Genomic DNA, 16,667 nt, shown 5'->3' with positions numbered 1-16,667 from the left:
CAACCAGCTTTCTGGATCTTGGCACACAAGGCATATCTGGAGTTAGTATGCTGGGTAAAAATGCACTTGTAATGTCAGTGTTATCTTTGGAGTGTTTTCCATTTCAGGTCTTCATAAAATAAAAAATGTTACAATTTAAAAAAGCAATTAACCTACCTTGCTTAGAAAACATTTGGAAAGCTGGGCGTGGTAGCTTCCCCCTGTAATCCCAGTGCTTGGGAGGCTGAGGTGGGTGGATCACCTGAGGTCAGGAGTTTGAGACCAGCCTGGCCAACATGGTGAAACCCCATCTCTACTAAAAGTAGAACATTAGCTGGGTGTGGTGGTGCGTGTCTGTAATCCCAGCCACTTGGGAGGCTGAGGCAGGAAAATCACTTAAACCTGGGAGGTGGAGGTTGCAGAGAGCTGAGATCGTGCCATTGCACTCCCGCCTGGGTGACAAGAGCAAAACTCCATCTTAAAACAAAAAACAAATTAAAAAAACATTTGGCAAAAAGAAACATCTATATCTACAACTATAAAGAAAATCTGTGATTCTATATTTAAGACATAAAAAAGTATTCTAGTACAGTTCCTTAAAAGCAAGTAATTTCAGATAAGCTAATTTAGTTGTTCAACACCGTTTTAAACATTGTATACTCATTCTTGAGTATATGGTGATTAATATACAACTTTTGCTCTGACACTTATTTTTCTTAAAAAAGACTCTTCTGAGAATTTTATAAAAGTGATAGAACTTCTCAGAGAATATTTGTCCAAAAACTTTTTAAAATGCATGCCAACTGTATATTTTCAAATTATTTTTACCATGGCACTGAGAAATGAGAAAATAACAATATCTGTAATACACACACATTGGTTACCATCTGTGAGTCAGTTACTGGGTTAAGCGGGGCCTACAGACATTTTGTAGTTTACTCAGAGTCACTGGACAGTGAATGTGGAGCTACCATGTCCAGGGTGTTGCTAATCAAACTGAATAGGCATCAGTTTGGTTTTCCAATGGGTAGGTGAGGTGCCATATAATAAAACCTAAATGGTTGCTTATGTATACGCCTGAAGTCTCAATTTGCTGTTCTATGTAATATTAAGTATTTTTTATTGTTTCCTTCTCATAATTTTAGCATGCAAATAGAAAGGATAAAATAGTAGAAAGAGTACAACTTTAGCCAAAATAATTATATAGCTCACAGAGAAGACATCTGCAAAATATAAAGAAAATAAACTGCAGGGTCCTGATTGTATGAAATGGGACCCAAACTCTGTCCTTTCTTAGTTTATGATGTCATGCAATCCCTTGACTCATTTCTCTGGAATTCACAGCTACCCATCATTTGTAAAGTAGTCACATAATTTCCCTCAAGCTATCCAGAGGAGCTACAGAAAATAAAACAATGATTTTATGTCATTGCTTTGCTAATGCCCCGGGAGCTATTTAGCCCACCCACATTCTATCAAGACGCCATTATGGGAAGAATAAGCTCTTTGTAGCACAAGGCAATATAATTTCAAAAATGCGGTGTTGTGTGTGCCTGTAATCATTATAAAAATATCTATTCAAGTAACCCACGGCTGTCTCATGATTCATTACTTTCATCTAATTCTGCATCAGATCATTTGAATACAAAATTATCAAAAATGTGAGCACTTTTTCTCTTTCGTAAATTGAAACCCAGGGCCTAGTTTGCTTGAGAATTCTACCCTCCATACCTCTCAATTTCACGTCCTGAAGTGGGGCCAGAGCAACCAGGTCACAGTGTGGCCAGACTGATTTCTACTGTTTACCACTTTCTTAATAATTACCGTTGATCATGTTTATGATGGCAACAAACAGGGTCAATAGTGAGCTATGGATACAGAAAATGGTACTGTTTTGTTCTACCTTAGCCTGATTTTCTACCTAGTCCATTATTTTTCTTTTTTATGATAGAGATAAGTGTAAAATATTCTCTCGTAATTTGTTTTATTTAGGCATCTCTCTGTTTACTGGGAGGCAGTTTAGCAAACTGGTTAAATGAACAGGCTATGGAAATGAGACCACCTGTGTTCAAATCCAGTTGCTATTTGTCTGGGGCGGTGATTCTCAAACTTGTTAGTATATCAGAGTCGCCCGGAAGGCTTGCTGAAACATGGATTACAAGGCTCCATTCTCAGAGATTCTGATTAAGTGGGTCTGAGATAGAGCCCCAAATTTGCACTTTTAATGTTTCCAGATGGTGTTAATACTGTTGATCCAGAGACCATACTTTGAGAGTCACAAATGTCAATTTATCTGAGCCTAAATTTTCTCATCTGTGAAGTAGAGTGTTAATAACAGTTTCTAATTAATAAAGTTGTTAATTACCTAGGGATAATTTAGGGGAAAAATTCCCAAAGTTTGTTATTTTAATGTAGATTATGACCAATGGAATAAATTGTGCTTTTTTTAGTTGTGCTATTTAAATAAATAACTAATATGATGATCTGGGTTTATAATAAGGACACATGATTAATGAAATAGTTCTTAGCATTATCAAGGATTTTCAGTTTGATCATGGGAATACTCATCTTCTCTGTACTGTTGATATCCAAGTTTGATTTACACCCAGGAACATGCTTCAGTTGTGACAGACACTACTGGTTGCTTTCCAATTATTTCTTCTTCTTTCCCTTTCATCCTTGACTCATAATTTCTGCAGGTATCCACATTTCTAAGAGTGGCTGCATAGTTTAGTGGAAGTTGGACACAGTCCTCTCTCTAATGTCCTGATTAATCTAAGCCCCTTATGCATGTCCTGTTCCATGAGCACTGGATTAATGTAGCTCTGGTCAATGAGAATCTCAGGTGAGTCTTCTGGATGCACTTCCAGGAAATAGTCTTTGTTCTCAGAAAGCAACACTTACAGTTGCCTTCTTTTAATGCTGGCTTTCAAAGTGCCTGCAGGTACTGCTGCAGTTGTCCCATGACCATAAGGGGAGTCAGTCTAAGGACAGCTTGAGTTTGAGAGAACAGAAAGATGGAATCCAGGCCTTTGTTGATGTGATGTGAACCATAGAGTTAACTAACCCTGGGATACCTTTATGCTCCCTGTTATTCAAGATAATACATTTTCCTTATCACTTAACCATTTTCAATTATATTTTTAGTTATTTGTTGCTTAAGGTGTCTTAACTGATATACCAATTTATGAAGCATATTAACCTTGAAATTAATTAAAGTTATCAGAGTAGTACTATTCCAGGGGTCTCCTTTTAGCTGCAGCATTAATGGAGACAACGTGACTGTGTAGATTATTTAACTTTTCGTGGCTTCAGCTCACTCATTTGCATAAAGATATTGTTGAGCTGGATCACTTCTAGAGTCGTTCTAAGTTTTAAATGCTGGGACTATTTGCTTCCATGGCATGTGAAACATATTGATGTTATGTACATTATACAATGGAATTAGGCATATGTAACCTAATAACTACATAATGCAAGGACATATATATATAAAAGGATAACCACATATATACTTTTATAATAATTTAATATCACACTAATTATATGCTCTGATTTACCCAGCATGAGTATCCAGTCACTACTATGGTAGAGTTAGTTGGAAATTATAGCTCTTTAAATGGTACTGCAGCAAGAAATAATAGATTCCTCATAATATTTCTAATTTGGAGGAGAAATAAATATACTTTTCAAATGTTTTCACATGGCATTGCTTAAATATGTAAATATGGACATGGGAGAGCATTTTAATTTAAAAGTTTTCTGTTAAAATAAGAAGCGAGAGTACCATTTATTTTTTTCTTGAAGTATATACACTTTGTATATCCTTCATCTTTATGTATCTACAAGAGGGTAGCTACATGGGGTGGGAACAGATAAATTCCACATGTGTCCAACCAAAGTATTGCTATTATTGTAGGGACACATTTCATAAACTGTGGGACTCAGGCATGCAAAAACATAATAGAAAAGTTTCTCTATAGCTGCACTAAAATTGGCTTTTGGCCCTATAACCCCAATGGCAAAAAAATAAAATAAATCAAGATAAAGCATGTCACTTTCTGTTTTTTGTTAGTTTCTTCTTGGAAAATATTTATTCAAGATGCTCTTATGGATGGCTTCTGCCTCCCTTGGCTTTAGCTCTAAGACGGTTATATGACACTGGGGAAGGGACATGGGGTTCAGGTCACTGGCATCCAATCCCAGTGGTTTCCACTGATATACAAACATTTCTTTGCCCTTAGATCATGTGTTCCTGTTATGGCTACAGCTGATCTGTCCATGGTTACCATTCTTCTTTAGTCACTGGACCATGAAATTCCTTTTATGTACTACTTGTCCTGACTATGAATGTCTTCAGGTCATATCCACCAACTGCTCAGCTAATTCCTTGTTCTTCTTGGAGACAGAGGAAAAGATTAGACACTCTCTCACCACCCACTAGGCGGGTGAACAATTCAGGGTGAGTGGCTACATTAGGCCCTCTCTATTTTTTCCTTTCTGATTTGTATATCTCTATCTCTATCTTTGTACCTGCATTTGTATCTAAATATGATATCTGCTCTATTACTGTCATATCTTTGTGTTGTTGGATGCATTTATGAGCTATGCCTAATTAGATTCCCACATGCCTCCTCTATGAAGGCCAGCATGATGTTGTAATGGGGGGTTTTGAGTGGGCATCACCACCATCTTAAACCTCACTCAAGAAGCAAGATACAAGTCTGTTCTCTGGTGGCTACACCTAAACCTGTTTGGGTTCTTTATGGAACCCTCTGTCCTGGGGATAAGCGTTGAGGAGGGAGCAGCAGAGATCTAGGCTCTGTAGCTTCTGATCCCCAGGCCTGCCCTTCTGAGTCTTCCCCTCATAGCTGGCTGAATGTTTACATCCGTTCAGGTTAGAATACTGTCCTCATGTCATCTTACATTCTCTCAAGTCATTTATGGCCTAAATCCTATTCTGTGAGTCCCTTAGGTGCCTAATCTTGATGTGCAAAAGTGCATGTTTAGACAAAATAATATCTTAATAAGCTTGATCTTTGATATTCAAGGCCACCACCTTTGCTGAGTTCAAAAAGCAAGAAACCAGAAAGGAAAAGAATGCCTGAAGGAAACACTGTGGCAATTATTTCAGAATTTCATCTTGCTATACTCCAAAAACCAAGCAACAAAATGTTCCCTTTTTCTTGGAATTATGTGTGTGTGCATACTTATTTTCTTTTAAAATGTATCAGCATGATGAACCAACTTCTCTAGCTCTCCCTTTCTCTCTCTTCAGTCTCTGTAACTTCCTGCCTCCTTCATGTCTGCCATGGCCACAGCTCGCGTCTCTTCTCCCTGCCATCATTTATCACAGGCTTTTATTGCTTTCTCTTACTGCAAAAATCTACTGATTAGTTTTTACATTTTCCCCTATTATAGCCCCATCCCACATAGAGATTGTCCATTCATTCAAAAAATATTTACTCACTATCAAAAGGTACCTGGTCCTGGGCTAGATGCTTTTGATCTAACATTGAGAGAGGGGACAGACAATCTCTCCTAAAGGCCTTGAAGTCTTTTAAGAGAGACAGACTGAAAACTAAAGGATTAAAGAAATGTGGCAAGAGTTACGATGGCATAAGCACAGGGAGCAATGGGTGAACATAGCAGGGTCATCTAATCTTATCAGGGAGGCCAGGGAACACTTCCTCCAGGCAGTGATTTTAAATATAAGTACTAAAGGATGAAGAAGATTTAGGCAGAAATAATATTCTTGGCAGGAAAAATCGTCTGTGAAAAGAACCAGAAATGAGAGGGCATGTATAAGGGAAATTCCAGTTGGCCAGAGCCTAGAGCTCAAATGTCTGGGAGTGGGCCGAGGCAGAACAGGTCTGGAGAGAGATCACAGATATCAAGGGCCTTGCTAAAGAAATCTGGTTGTCATCTTAAGGGTGATAAAAAGTGATTGGTGAGCTTTCAGTAGGAAAATGATTGAACTGTTTTGGGGTGTAGACACACTTGGGTAAGCAGTAGACTAGAAAAATCTGAATGCAAGCAAAGGTTGAAGCCACCAAAATGAGAAATAATAACTAACTGGATGAGGGTATGGCAGTGGAAGGGAGATGTGATTTGAGGCACTCCTAGGTGACTGGGTAAGGGGAAGTTGCCTTATCATCTCACCATAATAGGTGATAAACTTTTTGAGGACTGTTGATTTGTTTGACTTGCCTTTATTCATCCAGCAAATATTATTCATGACACTGTTAGATGGGGAGCTTATAAGGCATTGATCTCCTAGTAGGGGGGACAGAAAAGGATCTAGGAAGGTATGAAGCAGAGTAAGAGTTCTCATAGGGAGGCAAAGCAGAAACTGATGGGCTCCAGAGAAAGCCTGAGTCCAGTGGCAATGAGAACTCTACAGCACAAAGCCAGTGTGTTTCAGAAATTATGGTACATATTTACTAAATTAATTTTTCTACTTTTATAGTTCAGAACTCTCATTCTTTTCTCAGATATAAGAAAGCTTAATAAATGATTTTTTTTTATTCTTAAAACCCATATTCATGGTTTCCCCCCCATTTTTGCTCACTGCTGGCAGATTAAGAGTTTTTATATATTGTGTTGAAGAAAGTATGTGGTTCAACCCTGAAAGAATGAGTGATTTCCATAAATTACATAAAAAAACAAAAATGGCAACTTGCTGCTGTGTCCTCACATGACTGAAGGGCAAGAGAAAGTGAAGGGGACCTAACTTGCTCTTTCATAATAAACACATTCCCATGGTAACAGCATTACGCCATCCATGAGGACAGAGCCCTCATGGCCTAATCACCACTTAAAGGTCTCGCCTCTTAATTCTGTTACAATTGCAATAAAATTTCAACATGAGTTTTGGAGGGGACAAGCATTTAGACCATAGCACCAGCATAACTCTGGATTAAATTCATTCGATCCACATGTCTAGGAAAAGTAGGTTATTGCTGCAAAAAGCGGAGAGAAAAAGACATTGCTGGGGAAAGTGTCTGCCAATGTTCACCATGTTCTGGAAGAAGGTTGTACTTTTAAAATGTTTTATTCCATTCTCTTATATGGTGCTCTAAAAGTCAATTTAGAGATTTATAATCAAAACTAAAGTAAGATTTTAGAGAACTGGCTTGCTCCATGGTGCACCCTTCCTTTTGAACCAGGAGTGCTATGCTGGAGTGAATTGAGTGAACTTTGAAACTGACTTGCATTGACACTAATAATCCCCCTGTGAGGTTATTGGCTTTCCAGACTCTGCAAGTTGGAATCAGAGATGCTGCTTAGGAACTTCTGGGCACTGACTCTGCTTTTTTTTCCACAGGAAATGATGCTATTGTATGACCTTGTCACTTTTGAATGGGCCCAATATTTGTAAACATCTCCTTAAGTGGAAGCATTCATTCACAGGATGCATAAAAGCCTTCTGAATAGTAATGCTGGCTCCATTCAGAAAAGTTTCTCAAATATCTTGTGATCCTACCTAGTTTAGCCAACATTACTAGCAGATACACACACTCCATAAAGATTTCAAGGAACCAAGGAACATTGCATGGATATATGTTGCATTTACTTCTTTTTGTGGTTGCTGCTCTTCCCCAAGTTAATGTATTCATAACTGTGTCTCTCATGGAGTCTAGAGTCAGATATACAGAAGGCCCTGTTGAGTTGAATCCCTTGATAGATTTGGATATGCAGATCTGTGGATACCAGCTGGGGGCACTGAATTGCTTTGCATAATGGAGGAAAAAGTATGTGGACCAGGAGATCTAACAGGAAGGGGAGTGGAGGGTGGGTAATGGTAAACCATGTTCTCCATAATGCTTTTCTCTTTGTGGCCCCACCAATCTTCAGCAACATTGATTAAAACTCATAAAGTTACTAGTGAGAGTGGATTGCTTTTGGAGCCCAAGGAAGAGGTTGCATTTCCCCACTAGTTTGATCCAGTACAATAGAGAAAAAAGCATCCAACGAATGCAATTGTTTAGAAAGTAGAACTTTGGAATTTGCAGCAAATTTTGGGAATGAGCTTGTTGAACTTGGACAGACCTAGGAGTCCTGAGGACGGTACAGATGGTGCCAGGCTATCTAGGGGGCAGTGCTGTCACCTAGGTGTATATAAATGAAGTTCAAGTATTTCCATTGATTTCTGTAAGAAGGTGAAGCATCTTCTCCACAATCTTGTAGAGACTATGAATTTACTTAACAAACCATTTCTACAAAGGTGAGCTCCACTAATTCTGGAGTTAAATCTGATCAAAGCACTGGAAACACTGTGATAAGTTTAACCTCAGAGGAGTTTTTTGGGAACTTCAGTAGATGTTAGTTCATCACTCTGAGAGTTTAAGTTTCAAAGCTGCCCTAATACACTCTGGAAAATTGGTTGCAAAGCAAGATATATATGTATAACTTACAATTCAACAGTTTCATTCTTGGGTATATACTCAACAGAAATGTTTGTATACACTTACCAAAAGACATGTGTCTTTTGGTATACAAACATTTCTGTTGAGTATATACCAGAGTGAACAATATGACTATTCTAGAATATCATGTTATTCTAGAAATATTGTATATAGAACCATTATTCTTAATTGCCAAAACTAGAAACAATACTTATGTCCATTTTCAGTAGATGGACAAATGAACTGTGGTATTGTTGTGCAATGAAGTACCACATAGCAATGACAATGAATGATCTGTATCTACATGAATCTTACAATGATGAATATCTCACAATGTGATCTCACAATGACTTAATTTATATAAATTTCTGAAACTGGCAAAGCTAATAGTTATCCTGGAAGTGGTAGTTGTGATAAGAAGAGGCATTAGGGGACTTCTGGGCTGCTGCTAATTTCTTGATTTAGGGGATGGTTATTTCACTTTAGGAAAATTCATTGAAATGTATACTTGTGACACATACGCTGTAGTGAGTTGAATGTTGACCCCTGTAACTATATGTCCATGTCATATCTTGGAATCTGTGAATATTACCTGATTTGGAAAAAGAGTCTTTGCAGATGTAATCATATTAAAGATCGTTAGATGAGGAGACCATTTTGTCTTATTTGGGTGGACCCTAAATTCAATGATAATTGTCCTTATAAAAGACACGAAGAGGAGAGACACACAGATAGAATAGGAGACAGGGTGGAGGGTCCATAGGCTACATACGCAGAGAAGCCAGCAATGTGAAGATGGAGGCGGAAATTGGAGTGATGTGGCCATAAACGAAGGAATGCTTGGAACCCCTGGAAGCCGGGAAAGAGGTGTGAAATGAGTTCTCCCTGGGAAAGCATCTGGAGGGAGCGTGGCTGTGCCAGCTCCTTGATTTAGAACTTCTGGCCTCCAGCAGTGTGAGGGAATACATTTCTGTTGCTTTAAGTTGCCAAGTTTGTGGTAAGCTGTTTCGGCAGCCCTAGGAAACTAAGACATATACATTTCTGTGTATGTTTTATATTTCAGCAGAGTTTACATGAAAGGGCTACCCTGCATTTAGCAAGTGGTTGACAATGATATAAAGATCATTTTAACTTTATCTATTTTAGATATTTTGCCTGCTTACAATAAGGAAGCATATGAGCTTAAACTTGTGTACGTGCATATGCATTTTCTGTTCTTTTAGGAAAAAGAATTCAGTCCTGCCCACCGAAGGTCTGTTGGCAATGCCACACTGGATTCTGCCCTCTGTGTGGAACCAGCTTGCCCTAACCTCTCTTGGTCTCTACTTCTTATGTGTAATGTTCTTATCGAAACTACATGTAACTTTTCCTATGCCACTTGCAGTCTCGTTTCTGGAAAATGGGTTGCAAAGCAAAATATATACATAACCTGCAATTCAACAATTTCCCTCTTGGGTATATAGGTATATACTCAACAGAAATTAAAATTCTACCTGGGAAGGTGTCTCTTTAGTTATTCATTCCTGTATTAAGGGCAAGTTTAATTTTTAGGAACTCCTGAAAAAAGCCTAGGGCACCTGGAGACCCAACTTTTGCAGGGCACTGTACCTAAAGATACATAGATTAGCATTCCAAAATGACTAAACATATCAGCAATCTTTACTTACGTTTGTTGGAAAACATTTAAAGATAGCAAATTTGTAACTCATTGCAACTGCTTTTAAATAAATCTCTTTTTGTCTTTAACTTATCTCTCACACTTTTTAGGCACCCAGAAGTCTCTTTCTAGGCAACATCCTCCATCAAATCTCTACCCAACGCTCTTTTCCAAATTTAGCTCAAAAGCCTTACTTTCTTTCTCTCTTTGCTTTTGCCTATGATTATTCTTTTATCCCCTGAACTAACCTTGATTTTTTCCTTTGCAAATTTCCTCTTTGCTTCTCCAGTTCTTCCTTTCTCTCATCTTTACCACCAAGCTTCAAGACTTGAATTAACAAATTAAACTTCTGTCTTGGGAGGCAAAGATGAGGGCAAATAGAAAAGGGAAGCTTTTATGTAGGCGGTGAGCAGGGGGAGACAGTTGAGGAGAAGTAAGGAGAAAGAGATTGCAAAGACTTAAAAACTTGTAACTTAACTTTATTCACATCATATTAATATCACTTAAGATGACAAAGACTTGTAGTGGCTAAGGCTCAATCTGGCCCAGGACAATTCTTTCATTGATTTTAACATCTATTTTCCTCTAGAGTGCACGCAAAATGAAACTCAGCTTCTATTTTAATAGAAGCGAACAAGCACTTAAATACTATTTTTCAAGAACCAGGCACTGCCATGGATATTTTACCTATTTAACATTCACAGCAACCTGGTGGTTACAGAATTCTTAATTTCAGTTTTACAAATAAAGATCTGAAGTAACAGAAAATGTAAGGTCACATGGCTAAAATTTATCAGGCCAAGCCTCAAATGCAAGGTTGTCTGCCTTCAAAGCCCAAGGCTGCTCATGGTTTAATCATTATTCAGCGATATCTTTGAGCACCCACTGGGTCATCAGGACAGTGCTGGATGTAGAAACGTTGAGATAGAAGATTTCGTTTCTGGCTTGAAGGAACTGCAGTGCTCATATTTCCACTACACCTCCCAGATTCTATTACATGGTACAAATTCTGTTCCAAAGGATCCCATTTGGAATTGTACCTTATGGTTTTGCATGTTTCCTTTCGTGACTTGTAAGAAATCACAGGAATACAAATTTCTTCTATAGTTGCTCTATTTAACACATAGCATTTAAAAATCAACTGGATATTTCATAAACAATAATTTTAAAGAATATTTTATTGGCTTATTACCGAGCTAGATGCCATGGTTAATCCAGGGGAGAATTAGACACACTCTGACCCTCAAGTTGTTTGCTGTCTAGGGAGGAAGATAGCTGGGACGGAGTTCTCATAGCTAATAGTAGTTATAAGCTCAGAGCGGATGTAAACATCTTGCTCCAAGGAACCAGGTGTGATGAACAGGGAAACTATTGAGTAATTTCCTATTTGTTCTGTTGGTAGCATTTAAAGATAGTAGGTAGCTTATATTGTAATTATATAGACTAATTTGGAGAGAAAACAAGAATATTCATTGAGATTTGCAAGGTAAATATTTATTTCTCATGTTGGAAAAAAAACCATGAATTTTGATTTATTTTTATTTGCAATTTTCATCTGCAAAAGTCGGTTTGCCTTAAATGTGGAAACTGGCCTTTCATGAAGCCATCCTTTCATATCCAATTTTCCAGTTGAACTGATGGTTTATGTTTCAGACCTTTTACATGAGTTTGGAGGGAAGCAATGATCGTAAAAAGGATACGAAGACAGAAACCATAAGAAGGTCATGCTGAAAACTAAAAGCAGACAACAGAGATAGATGGGTTTATTTCTCTTCATTTTTTCAAACACCTGGTCCACTATTGCTTAGAGTTTCAAGCAAACAAGGCTTGATTTTCTGAGAATGTTTGCAACAAGGGTGATATTGTGTATTCTTATGAAATGGTTTTGTGCACTAGGTACTTGGTCTAGGATGCTTCAATGAATAGAAAACATTCTCTTTTTTGTAAACAGGTAATACATGAATATGTTCTTATTAAAAAGTTTGTAATTTTCCTTTTAATAGCCTCTTCTCTACCTCTATATTCTCTTCCTCTTATTCATATAAAGATATTCATCCTTCTGAACTTTTTTCTATGGATTTATTTACTTACAGATACATACTTATAGTATGTACTGTATGTACTATATACATAGTATATAGTTTTAAATTATTTTCATATACATAGGATTAAGCTGTTTTCTACTTGCTTTTTTTCTTTTAATGGTATGACCTGGAAAAGTTTTCATGACAGTGTTTATTTTCAATGCTCCTTTAAACTACTGGGTAATATTTTATACTATGTATGTAACATAATTATTTTTAACCAGGCCTTTACAGATGAACAACTGAGTTTCTAATGTTTTGATATTATACACTGTTTGATAATGGGCTTTCTCATATGTGCCTCTTTAGGAATAAGGAAGTATTTCTGTAAGATAGCACTTCATTGCAGAATTGTAATAAATACCAGCAAATTTCCCTCTTGAATGCTGAACTAATTTCATGCCTCTTAATAGTGTATTAGTGTTCCTATTACCTAGATCTTTTCCAATACTATGTATTATTATTTAAAATTTTGCCAGTATGATAAGTGAAAAATAATCTCTTAGGTTTTAATTTGAATTTCTCTGCTTACTAGGAAGTTTGAGGAAAATTCTGATGTGTATATTAGCTACTTTGCCTTTTATTCAGGAATTACCAGTGTCTGGCTTGGGGGTAAGCCCTGCTCAGATTTCTATATAAAATTCTTGAGAAGACTATATCCACATTGCGAGAAGACTGAATGCTAATGTGATTAAATTTCAGCTTTACTTGGTAATTTCTAAATGTTGAAATAAGTTATTTGTTAATATCCAAGGCTGTTTATCAAAATCGCCACTTTTTCTTTGACTTTGCCTCTTTTGGGGACCGTTCTCGCATATTCATCTTCAAATTTGAAAAAATTTTTTTTGTGCCTAGAATCTGACTTATTTGCAGCTGAAGATAGTCATCGATAACTACCGGTTGTCCTAGTTTGTAACCCATGTCTGTCACAGAATATCCTTGATAACACATTTAAGATCGATCTTTTCCTTCTTCATTCCCTGGACATTTAGGGGGAAAAGGAGCCAGCTCAAACTGCTTCCCTGCTTGTATCTGCTTCGTCCTGCCACGTGGCTCCTTATCTCACATCTGAGAAGCTCCACCTGGGATCTCTACCACTTCCTGGCTGTCCAGCATTCAGAACTCCAGGCCTAGCTGGGCATGGTGGTGTGAGCGTGTAGTCCCTGCTACTCTGCAGGTTAAGGCTGGAGGATCGCTTGAGCCCATGAGTTCAAGGCTACAGTGAGCTCAGGCACTGCACTCTAGCCTGGGAGACAGAGTGAGATTTTGTTTCTAAGATTAAAAAATTTTTTTTTTTAAAAAAGAAGAAAAAGAACTTCAGGCCTAAGTTCTCCCAGTGGGATGATGTTACCACAAAAGTGGTTTCATGGAGGCAAATTAGAGGGAATTATCAACCTAAAACTGGACCTTGAATAAGACTTTGAAGGGTCCAAGGGGAAAAAGAAAGAAAATTTGAACTTTTCATCCAAAGATACCTAAGTCCTAGGATTGCCTCTCTTGTGCTTGTCCAGTCCTCCCTTGCCACAGGGAGAGGGCATCTCTCTAGCCATGAAGTGGCGTCGTGGAGTGGTGAAGAGCAGGAACTGTGGAGACAGATGTCTGGGGTGGCACAGCGCCTCCGTCACTTTTTAGCTGTAGGCATGGCAGCTCCAACATGGCGCCCACTGATCCTCCAGTGCCAGTTAAACATTTCAATGGCTACAGCTCTGAGTGACATCTGACATCTTATGAGAGACTCTGATTCAGATCCCCTAGCCACACTGCTCTTGAATACTCAACGCACAGAAACCATGAAATACATAAATAAATTATTATCATTGGTTTAAGCCACTATGTTTTGAGGGATTTGTTATGTAACATTCAATAATCACTACTAGCTGTGTGACTTGGGCAGTGTCCACATAGGCAAGATGATGATAATAGCACCTTCTTTTATAGGATTGGTGAGAGGATGAGTCATGTATGTGATGTACATATGTTAGTATTGACACATATAAATGCTGTGTATTTGCTAAATATTAGCTATTTTTCAGCATGTCAGTCTGCATCATATCTGACCTTTTTAAGGAAATCTAATTCCCAGGTCTGGCCCAGGAACCCTGTTCTTCCATCTCTTTTGACCAGGACACGATAGATCACAACTGCTCATTCCCTGGAGTTTGAATCACATGGGCTAGAAGAGAACCACGCTTATTTGTTTGAAAAAACAGATAATTTATCTCTAAAGACATTACAGTATAAATCCCCATTTTCCAAAAGCCCATTTATCTGCAATGAGTTCTGGTACTTCACAGCACTCAATAGGTTCCCGTTTCTCATCTGTTTACTTTGTTCAAGTGCTTTCCCAAACAGAAGAGCTTCCTAGTCCTACCCCTCACCTGTGAAATGTACATCCTGAGCTTTCAAGGTTTTGATGGGGGAAAAGAGAGGATGACAAGCTCTCAGTTGGCAGGAGAATGTTATGGAGATGGTGGTTGGTTCTCTTTTGTTTTCAATATCCATTTGTCTCACTTGTAGATATATTGACAGAGGATGAGATCGTAAAGGTCATTTAGCCTAAGCTCTCATTTTGGAGATGAAGCTCTCAAGTTATCTGTCGTCTGTGATAGCTACTGAATTTCAAGTCTGGGAGAGAAAAAGTCCCTTGAGCCTGCGTTCCTTTCAGCATACACTAAACTTTTCCTTTGGTACTGTGCAGTGACTGGGCAAGAAGAGTTTCCACTGATAATTGTACCTTGGATGTCTTCTCCATTCATTGCACAACAGCTTTCTTGTCTATTCCATCCATAGACTCAGGAAAGAGGAAAAAGGCTGGCATCTCCACTTCTCCTATTTCCTAGAAGTATTGTTGACTCATAGGATGCTTTCCAATTTTATGTCCAGTGTATTTTGAAATACTTTAATGCCAAAGAGGCCTTTGTTGCTAACTTATTCCTGGAATAGCACCTCGTGGTTATGAAATGTTCCTTGGACTTGAAATATTGCCCTACCCAGAGACTTTTTTCTTTCATTTGTAAACACTGGTGGGAATGGTGATTTGTCACATAACCCTACAATTTCTAGGTGTTTTCTCTTCTGATTTATGGGTAGGTTCTCAAAGTGGCTAATTACTGGATCCTCCATTTTGTGGCTCTGCTTGCTGTGTAAAAAGAAAAGGCATAGTTACCAGGCTTCAAATGGGATTTCCACAATTAGAAGGATTGTAAGGAAACATCTCCCCAAGAAAACTGGCAGAAAGTTGTCTTTGCTGGAAACTATAGTCTTCATCTGGCCCCTGAGTTTTCAGCCAAAGAAAAAAGGTGGGAGTTTGATATGCTGGAGTGGAAGGGGAGAAGCATTTAGACAGTCCATTAACAAGCAGAGCTGCAGTGCAAACACAGGAAGTTTGCCTGGGTGTAGGAAAGCAGCAAATGTAAGAAGCAATGAAACAAATTAGCAACAGAAGCACCAGCTCTGCCTCTCCTTGTGGCATTATTATTTAAAGTTCAAATGTCTTTGATACGATTAAATTAATCTTTTTTAGGATCCTGCCGCATTTGAAGAACCACAAAAGGAGGCTGTATGAGCTGAAAGAAATACACAAGTGGATCAGCAACATGACAGCTGCTGCACTGAAATCTGGATTGTAATATGTCAGTTTCCAACCCATCACGTATAATCCAGACAGAGACATAGCTTTTCATCTGCCTCGTTATGATTTCCCTGTCTGGTGCGGTTTGGGTCACATCTGTTGGCTTCATTCTCATCTTCATGAGATCTGCATTGACTGATAGTTTAAACCCTATGTTTATCTATGTCTGTGGCTCTTATTTCTCTCCCAGGGAAGTCTCCAGAGAAGCCCAGTATCCCCTGATGTGAGAGTCTTGCTTGGTTTTATCAATCAGCAGTCAGTGCCCACATTCAGGCAGTTCTGTATGTTTCATGCTAGGATATTGGGTGTGTTTATTACATATATCTTTTAACATTTATTATATCAGAAAAAATTTGATAAAAACATAAACCTACTTCCTGAATATATCAAACTGATTTAAAATAGAATTTCTCACAATGAACAACCCAAGCTGACTGTTTCTTTGACTTTTGCCTATTTTGTACTCATGCATTATTCTGTTGTTTCATGATAAAATGATTGAAAAACACTGTTTCAATCCTCAAAACTTGGCTAGTGACATAAGGATTTAAAGTTTAGCATGCCTGTCTATACTCAAGCCTTGGAAATCCTTTTGCATTTCATCCATTGCTAATGTTTCATATCTGCACATTGAATGTAACCCTTGATTTCTTTTGTAGACATACGTAATCTAAAGGCATGCGACATTTTGGAAATGTTGGCCCATATTTTTATTTCATAAGGTCTTATTTGGTCTGTCGACCAAGTTTTGATTACTTCCATATTGCTCTTAATTGCCTTAATATCCCCAAAGACTTTTCTATTCTGTGCATCCCTTTATCTTTGCTTCTTTTATCTCTTGCTGTGAGAGTACAAAATTGCTGACATATTCAATGTATTTAAATCCTGAGTGTTGCAGAAGAGTTTTC

Source organism: Cebus imitator, unplaced genomic scaffold (genome assembly GCF_001604975.1).
Source record: "Cebus imitator isolate Cc_AM_T3 unplaced genomic scaffold, Cebus_imitator-1.0 Scaffold514, whole genome shotgun sequence".
In the NCBI taxonomy this organism is placed as follows: Eukaryota; Metazoa; Chordata; class Mammalia; order Primates; family Cebidae; genus Cebus; species Cebus imitator.
Note: the sequence above shows the minus strand (reverse complement) of the source record.